This window comes from Xylocopa sonorina, unplaced genomic scaffold (assembly GCF_050948175.1).
Source record: "Xylocopa sonorina isolate GNS202 unplaced genomic scaffold, iyXylSono1_principal scaffold0079, whole genome shotgun sequence".
In the NCBI taxonomy this organism is placed as follows: Eukaryota; Metazoa; Arthropoda; class Insecta; order Hymenoptera; family Apidae; genus Xylocopa; species Xylocopa sonorina.
This window is the reverse complement of record NW_027490150.1, coordinates 1,130,578-1,141,152: the sequence shown is the minus strand read 5'-3', so window position 1 is coordinate 1,141,152 and position 10,575 is coordinate 1,130,578.

The window sequence follows — 10,575 nt, the reverse complement described above, 5'->3', positions numbered from 1 at the left end:
TCTATGTTTCACAATAAAACATAATATTCATTGTGGAGTGTTATGTATACCTCGTACTCACCTCAAAAGAATGTAAATGCGACACTTCCTTGCTAGGAAATAGCGTCTGCCGATATCTACGTATCGTGGCAATAGCGTTCTAATGCTTTTTAAAACGCGATATCGCATCTCATTTCTATGAATCATGATAAGATGTAATATTCATTGCGAAGTGTCTTGTATACCTTCCATACACTTCAAATGAATGTAAATGCGACACTTCCTTGCTAGGAAATAGCGTTTCCTGATTTCTACGTATCGAAGCAATAGAGTTCTTATGCTTCTTAAAACGCGATATCGCAATCTCATTTCTATGTTCTATGATAAGATATAATATTCATTGTGCAGTGTTATGTCTATCTCGTCTACACTTCAAATGAATGTAAATGCGACCATTCCTTGCTAGGAAGTAGCGTCTGCAACTGTCTACGTATCGAAGCAATAGAGTTCAAATGCTTCTTCTGTCGCGATATCGCGTCTTATTTCTACGTTTTATGATAAGATATAGTATTCATTGCGGAGTGTCATGTATACCTCGTATTCCTTTCAAGAGATTGTAAATGCGACACTTCCTTGCTAGGAAGTAGCGTTTGCAGATGCCTACGTATCGAAGCAATAGTGTTCTAATGCTTCTTAAATCGCCATATAGCATCTCATTTCTATGTTTCATGATAAGATATAATATTCATTGCACAGTGTTAAGTATACGACGCGTACACCTCAAATGAATATAAATGCGAGACATTCTTGCTAGGGTATAGCGATGGCAGATGTCTACGTATCGAAGCAACAGTGTTCTAATACTTCTTAAAACGAGATATCGCATCTCAATTCAATGTTTCATGGTAAGATATAATATTCATTGCGAATTGTATTGTGTACCTCGCATACGCTTCAAATGAATGTAAATGCGACACTTCCTTGCTAGGAAATAGCGTTTGCAGAAGCCTACGTATCGTAGCAATAGAGTTCTAATGTTTCGTAAAACGCAATATCGCATCACATTTCTATGTCTCATGATAAGATATAATATTTATTGCGAAGTGTTACGTATTCCTCGTCTACACTTCAAATGAAACTAAATGCGACACTTCCTTGCTAGGAAATAGCGTTGGCACATGCCTACGTATCGAAGCAATAGTGTTCTAATGCTTCTTAATACGAGATATCGCATCTCACTTCTATGTTGCATGTTAAGATATAATATTCATTGCGAAGTGTTATGAATGCCTCGTATTCACTTCCAAGGAATGTAAATGCGATACTTCCTTTCTAGGCAACTACGTTTCCAGATGTCCACGCATCGAAGCAATAGAGTTCTAATGCTTCTTGAAACGCGATATCGAATCACATTTCTATGTTTCATGATAGGATATAATACTCATTGCGAAGTGACACTTACACCTCGTATACACTTCAAATGAACGTAAATGCGACACTTCCTTGCTAGGAAGTAGCGTTTGCAGACGTCTGCGTATCGAAGCAATAGAGTTCTAATTCATCTTAAAACACGATATCGCATCTCATTCCTATGTCTCATGATATGATATGATATTCATTATGGAATGTTATGTATACCTCGTACTCACCTCAAAAGAATGTAAATGCGACACTTCTTTGCTAGGAATTAGCGTTTGCAGATGTCTACGTATCGAAGCAATAGATTTCTAATGCTTCTTATATCGTCATATCGCATCTCATTTCTATGTTTCGTGATAAGATATAATTCTCATTCTGGAGAGTTATGTATACTTCGTATTCACTTCTAAAGATTGAAAATGCGACATTTCCTTGCTAGGAATTAGCGTTTGCAGATGTCTACGTACAGGAGCAATATAATACATATATAATGTATTATTAGCAAGCAATATATACATATATAATGCTCCTTAAATCGTCATATCGCATCACATTTCTATGTTTCATTATAAGATATGATATTCATTGCGAAGTGTCATGTATACCTCCATACACTTCAGAAGAATGTAAGTGCGACACTTCCTTGCTAGGAAGTAGCGTTTGCAGATGTCTACGTATCGTAGCAATAGTGTTCTAATGCGTCTTAAAACGGGATATCGCATATCATTTCTATGTTTCATGATAAGGTATAATATTCATTGCGAAGTGCCATGCATATCTCGTATTCACTTCAAATGTACGTAAATGCGACACTTCCTTGCTAGGAAATAGCGTTTGCAGATGTCTATGTATCGTAGCAATAGAGATATTATGCTTCTTGATAGCGAGATATCGCATCCCATTTCTATGTTTCACGATAAGATATAATATTCACTGTGCAATGTTATGTATACCTCGTATTCGCTTCAAAAGAATGTAAATGCGCCACTTCTTTGGCAGGAAATAGCGTTTGCAGATGTCTACGTATCCTAGCAATAGATTTCTAATGCTACTTAAAACTCGATATCGCATCTCACTTCTATGTTTCACGATAACATATGATATTCATTGTGGAGTGTTATGTATACCTCGTATTCACATCAAAATGAAGTAAGTGCGACACTTCCTTGCAAGGAATGTAGACTTGCAGATGTCTACTTATCGAAGCAATGGAATTCTAATGAGTCTTAAATCGCGATATCGCATCTCATTTCTATGTTTCATGATAAGAGATAATATTCATAGTGCAATGTTATGTATACATCTCATTCACTTCAAAGGAATTTAAATGCGACATTTCATTTCTAGGATATGGCGTTTGCAGATGTCTACGTATCGTAGCATTAGAGTTCTAATGCTTCTTAATACGAGATATCGCATCTCATTTCTATGTTTCATGATAAGGTATAATGTTTATAGCGAAGTGCCATGTATACCTCGTTTTCACTTCAAAAGTGTTAAAATGCACCACTTCCATGCTAGGAAGTTGCGTTTGCAGATGTCTACGTAACGAAGCAATAGATTTCTAATGCTTCTTAGAACGGGATACCGCATCTCATTTCTATGTTTCATGATAAGATATAATATTCATTGCGAAGTGTTATGTATACCTCGCATACACTTCAAATGAATGTAAATGCGACACTTCCCTACTAGGAAATAGCGTTGGGAGATGTTTACGTATCCAAGCAATAGAGTTCTAATGTATCTTAAACCAAATATCGCATCTCATTTCTATGTTTCATGATAACATAATATTTTCAGTGCGAAGTGTCTTGTATACCTCGCATACACTTCAAGTAAATGTAAATGCGACACTTCCTTGATAGGAAATAGCGTTCCCAGATGTCTACGTATAGAAACAATAGGGTTCTAATGCTTCTTCAAACGAGACTTCGCATTTCATTTCTATGTTTCATGATGAGATATAATATTCATAGTGGAGTGTCATGTATACCTCGCATACTACTCAAATGAGTGTAAATGCGACACTTCCTTGCTAGGAAATAGCGTTGGCAGATGTGTACGTATCGAAGCAATAGTGTTGTAATGCTGCTTAAATCGCGATATCGCATCTCATTTCTATGCTTCATGACAAGAAATAATATTCATTGTGCAGTGTTATGTATACCTCGTATTCGCTTCAAAAGAATGTAGATGCGACACTTCCTTGCTAGGAAATAGCGTTTGCAGATGTCTACGTATCGTAGCATTAGAGTTCTAATGCTTCTTAAATCGCGATATCGCATCTCATTTCTACGTTTCATGATAAGATATAATATTCATTGTGCAGTGTTATGTATACCTCGTGTTCACTTGAAAAGAATGATAATGCGTCACTTACTTGCTAGGAAATAGCGTTTGCAGATGTCTATGTATCGTAGCAATAGAGTTCTAATTCTTCTTAAAACGCGATATCGCATCTCATTTCTATGTTTCATGATAAGATACAATATTCATTGCGAAGTGTCTTGTGTACCTCACATACACTTCAACTGAATGTAAATGCGACACTTCCTTCCTAGGAAATAGCTTCTGCAGATATCTACGTTTCGTAGCAATAGAGTTCTAATGTTTCTCAAAACGCAATATCGCATCTCATTTCTATGTTTCATGATAAGATGTAATATTCATTGCGAAGTGTCTTGTATACCTCGCATACACTTCAAATGAATGTAAATGCTACACTTCCTTGCTAGGAAATAGCGTTGGCAGATGTCTACGTATCGAAGCAATAGAGTTCTATTGCTTCTTAAAACGAGTTATCGCATCTCATTTCTCTGTTTCATGATAAGATGTAATATTCATTGTGCAGTGTTATGTACACGTCCCATTCACTTCAAAAGAATGTAAATGCGACACTTCCTTGCTAGAAAATAGCGTTTGCAGATGTCTACGTATCGTAGCAATAGATTTTTAATGCTTCTATAAACGAGATATCGCATCTCATTCCTTTGTTTTACGATAAGATATAATATTCATTGCGGAGTGCCATGTATGCCACGTATTCACTTCAAAAGAATGTAAATGCGACATTTCCTTGCTAGAAAATTGCGTTTCCAGGTGTCTACGTATCGTAGCAATAGATTTCTAATGCTCCTTAAGACGCGATATCGCTCCTCATTTCTATGTTTCATGATAATATATAATATTCATAGTGAAGTGTCATGTATACCTCGCATACTACTCATATGAGTGTAAATGCGACACTTCCTTGCTAGGAAATAGCGTTTGCAGATGTCTACGTATCGAAGCAGTAGATTTCTAATGCTTCTTCAATCGCGAAATCGCATCCCAATTCTATGTTTCATGATAAGATATAATATTGATTGCGAAGTGTCATGTATGCCTCGTATTCACTTCAAAAGAATGTAAGTGCGACACATCCTTGCTGGGAAATAGCGTTGCAGATGTCTACGTATCCAAGCAATAGAATTCTTGTGCTTCTTATAACGCGATATCGCATCTCATTTCTATGTCTCGTGATAAGATATAATATTCATTGCGAAGTGTTATGTATACCTCGTATTCACTTCAAACGAACTTATTTGGGACACTTCCTTGCTAGGAAATAGCGTTGCAGATGTCTACGTATCCAAGCAATAGAGTTCTAATGCTTCTTATAACGCGATATCGCATCTCATTTCTATGTCTCGTGATAAGATATAATATTCATTGCGAAGTGTTATGTATACCTCGTATTCACTTCAAACGAACGTATTTGGGACACTTCCTTGCTAGGAAATAGCGCTTGCAGATGTCTACGTAACTAAGCAAAAGAGTTCTAATGCTACTTAAAACGCGATATCGCATGTCATTTCTTTGTTTCATGATAAAATATAATATTCATTAGGGGAGTGTTATTATAACCTCGTATTGACTTCAAAAGAATGTAATTGCAACACTTCCTTGTCATTAAATACCATTTGCAGATGTCTACGTGTCGTAGCAATAGAGTTCTAATGCATCTTATATCGCGATATCGCATCTCATTTCTATGTTTCATGATAAAATATAATATTTATTGTGGAATGTTATGTATTCCTCGTATTCACTTCAAAAGAATGTAAATGCGACACTTCCCTGCTATTAAATAGCGTTTGCAGATGACTGCGTATCGAAGTAATAGAGTGCTAATGCTTCTTATATCGCGTTAACGCATGTCATTTCTATGTTTCGTGATAAGATATAATATTCATCGTGGAGTGTTATGTATACGTCGTATTCACTTAAAAAGTATGTAAATGCGACACTTCCTTGCAAGGAAATAGCGTTCCCAGATGTCTACGTATCGAAGCAATAGTGTTGCAATGCTTCTTAAAACGCGAAATCGCTCTTCATTTCTATGTTTCATGATAAGATATAATATTCATTGTGGAGTATTATATATATCTCGTTTTCACTTCAAAGAATGCAACTGCGACACTTCATTCCGAGGAAGTAGCGTTTGCAGATGTCTACGTATCGAAGCAATAGATTTCTAATGCTTCATAAATCGTGATATCGCTTCTCATTTCTATGTTCTATGGTTAGATATAATATTCATTGTGGAGTATTATATATACCTCGTTTTCACTTCAAAAGAATGTAACTGCGACACTTCCTTCCTAGGAAATAGCGTTTGCTGATGTCTACGTATCGAAGCAATAGAGTTCTAATGCTGCTTATATCGCGATATCGCATCTCATTTCAATGTTTCATGATAAGATATAATATTCATTGTGCAGTGTTATCAATAGCTTGTATTCACTTCAAATGACTATCATTAAATATCATTTGCTGATGTCTACGTATCGAACCAATAGAATTATAATGCTTCTTAAATCGTCATAACGCATCTCATTTCTATGATTCATGATAAGATATCATATTCATTGCGAAGTGTCATGTATACCACGTACTCCTTTCAATGGAATGTAATTGCGACACTTCCTTGCTAGGAAGTAGCGTTTGGCAGATGTCTACGTATCGGAGCAACAAAGTACTAGTGCTTCTTAAGACGGTATATCGCATCTCAATTCTATGTTTCACGAAAGGATATAATATTCTTTGCGAAGTGTCATGTATACCTCGCGTACGCTTCAAATGAATGTAAATGCGACATTTCCTTGCTAGGAAATAGCGTTTGCAGATGTCTACGTATAGAAGCAATAGGATTCTAATGCTTCTTGAAACGCGATATCGCCTCACATCTCTATGTGTCATGATAGGATATAATATTCATTGCGAAGTGTTATGTATACCTCGTATTCACTTCAAAAGAATGTAAACGTGACACTTCCTTGCTAGGAAAGAGCACCTCCAGATGTCTACGAATCGCACAAATAGAGTTTTAATGCTCCTTAAAACGCGATATCGCTTCTCTTTCCTATGTCGCATAATAAGATATATTATTCATTGCGAAGTGTTATGTATTCCTCGTCCTACACTTCAAGTGAATGTAAATGCGACACTTCCTCCCTAGGAAATTACGTTTCCAGATATCTACGTATCGAAGCAATAGATTTATAGTGCTTCTTATAACGCGACATCGCATCTCATTTCTATGTTTCACGATAAGATATAATATTTAATGTGGAGTGTTATGTATTCCTCGTATTCACTTAAAAAAAATGTAAATGCGACACTTCCTTCTAGGAAATAGCGCTTGCAGGTGTCTACGTGTCGTAGCATTAGAGTTCTAATGCTACTAAAAACGCGATACGCATCTCATTTCTATGTCTCATGATAAGCTATAATATTCATTGCGAAGTGACATTTATACCTCGTATTCACTTCAAAAGAATGTAAATGCGAAACTAGCTTGCTAGGAAATGCGTTTACAGATGTCTACGTATCGTAGCAATAGATTTCTAATGCCTCTTAAAACGCGATATAGTATCTCATTTCTATGTCTCATGATAAGATATAATATTCAATGCGAAGTGTCATGTATACTTCGTATTCACTTCAAATGAATGTGAATGCGACTCTTCCTAGCTAGGAAATTGCGTTGGCAGATGTCTACGTATCGAAGCAAAGGAGTTCTAATGCTTCTTAAAACGAGATATCGCATCTCATTTCTATGTTTCATCATAAGATATAATATTCATTGCGCAGTGTCCTGTATTCCTCGCATATACTTCAAATAAATGTAAATGCGACACTTCCTTGCTAGGAATTTAGCGTTTGCAGATGTCTACGTATCGTAGCAATAGAGATCTAATGCTTCTTGAATCGCCATATCGCATCTCATTTCTATGTTTTACGATAAGATATACTATTCATTGCGGAGTGTCATGTATACCTCGTATTCTCTTCAAAAGAATGTAAGTACGACACTTCCTTGCTAGTAAATAGCGTTTGCAGATGTCTACGTATCGTAACAATAGAGTTCTAATGCTTCTCGAAACGTGATATCGCATCACATTTCTATGTTACATGATCAGTTATAATATTCATTGCGGTGTATCATGTATACCACGTTTTGTCTTCAAAAGAATGTAAATGCGACACTTCCTTGCTAGGACATTGCGTTTGCAGATGTTAACGTATCGCAGCAATAGAGTTCAAATGTTTCTTTATAACGCGATATCGCATCCCATTTCTATGTCTCATGATAAGATATAATACTCAATGCGAAGTGTTATGTATTCCTCGTCTACACTTCAAATGAATGTAATTGCGAACCTTCCTTGCTAGGAAATAGCGAATGCAAATGTCTCAGTATCGAAGCAATAGAGTTCTAAAGATTCTTAAATCGCGATATCGCAAACCATTTCTATGCTTCGTGACAAGATATAATATTCATTGCGAAGTGTCATGTATACCTCGCATACACTTCAAATGAATGTAAATGCGACACATCCTTGCTAGGAAATGGCGTTTCCCGATGTCTACGCATCGAAGTTATAGAGATCTAATGCTACTTAAAACGCGATATCGCATCTCATTTCTATGTTTCATGATAAGATATAATATTCATTGTGGAGTGTTATGTATACCACGTATTCACTTCAAAAGAATGTAAGTGCGACACTTCCTTGCTAGGAAATAGATTTTGCAGATGTCTAGGTATCGAAGCAATAGAGTTCTATTGCTTCTTAAAACGTGATGTCGCATCTCATTTCTATGTATCTTGATAAGATATAATATTCATTGTGCTGAGTTATGTATATCTCGTCAACACTTCAAGTGAATGTAAATGCGACACTTCCTTGCTAGGTAATAGCGTCTGCAGATGTTTACGTATCGAAGCAATAGGGTTCTAATGCTTCTTAAAACGCGAAATCGCTCCTCATTTCTATGCTTCATGATAAGATATAATATTCATTGTGGAGTGTTGTGTATACCTCGTATTCACTTCAAAAGAATGTATATGCGACACTTCCTTGCTAGGAAATAGCGTCTGCAGATGTCTACGTATCGTAGCAATAGATTTCTAATGCTTCTTCAAACGCGATACCGCTTCTCAGTTATATGCTTCATGATAAGGTATAATATTCATTGTGGAGTGTTATGTACACCTCGTATTCACTTCAAAAGACTGTAAATGCGACACTTCCTTGCTAGGAAATAGCGTCTGCAGATGTCTACGTATCTTAGCAATAGGGTTCTTATGCTTCTTATATCGCAAGATCGAATCTCATACCTATGTTTCATGATAACATATAATATTCATTGCGAAGTGTTATGTATACCTCGCATACACTTCAAATGAATGTAAATGTGACAGTTCCTTGCTAGGAAGTAGCGATTGCAGATGTCTACGTATCGAAGCAATAGAGTTCTAATGCTTCTTGAAACGGGATATCGCATCTCATTTCCATGTTTCATGATAAGATATAATATTAATTGCGAAGTGTCATGTATACCTCGCATTTACTACAAAAGAATGTAAATGCGACACTTCCTTGCTAGGAAATAGTGTTTGCAGATGTCTACGTATCGAAGCAATAAAGTTCTAATGCATCTTATATCGCGATGTCCCATCTCATTTCTAAGTTTCACGATAATATATAATATTCATTGTGCAATGTTATGTATACCTGGCATTCACTTCAAAAGAATATAAATGCGACACTTCCTTGCTAGGAAATAGCGATTGCAGATGTCTACGTTTCGAAGCAATATAGTTCTAATGCTTCTTGAAACGGGATATCGCATCTCATTTCTATGTTTGATGATAAGATATAATATTAATTGCGAAGTGTCATGTATACCTTGTATTCACTTCAGAAGAATGTAAATGCGACATTTCCTTGCTAGCAAATAACTTTTGCAGATGTCTACGTATCGTAGCTATAGAGTTCTAATGCTTCTTAAAACGCGATATCACATCACATTTCTATGTTTCATGATAAGATATAATATTCATTGCGAAGTTTCATGTATACCTTGTATTCACTTCAGAGGAATGTAAATGTAACTCTTCCCTGCTAGGAAATAGAGTTTGCAGATGTCTACGTATCATAGCAAGCGTGTCATAATGATTCTTAAAACGAGATATCGCATCTCATTTCTGTGTTTCATGATAACATATAATATTCATTGCGAAGTGTTATGTATACCTCGCATACACTTCAAATGAATGTAAATGCGACACTACCTTGCTAGGAAATAACGTTTGCAGATGTCTATGTATCGTAGCAATAGAGTTCTAATGCTTCTTATATCGCGAGATCGCTTCTCATATCTATGTTTCACGATAAGATATAATATTCATTGCGAAGTGTTATGTATACCTCGCATACACTTCAAATGAATGTAAATGCGACAGTTCCTTGCTAGGAAGTAGCGATTGCAGATGTCTACGTATCGAAGCAATAGAGTTCTAATGCTTCTTGAAACGGGATATCGCATCTCATTTCCATGTTTGATGATAAGATATAACATTAATTGCGAAGTGTCACTTCTACCTCGCATAAACTTCAAATGAATGTAAATGCGACACTTCATTGCTAGGACATAGCGTTTCCAGATGTCTACGTATCGAAGCAATTGAGTTCTAATGCTTCTTAAAACGGGATGTCGCATCTTATTTCTATGTTTCATGAATAGATATAACATTCATTGTGGAGTGTTATATATACCTCGTATTCACTTCAAGAGAATGAAAACGCGACACTTCCATGTTAGGAAATAGCGTTTGCAGATGTC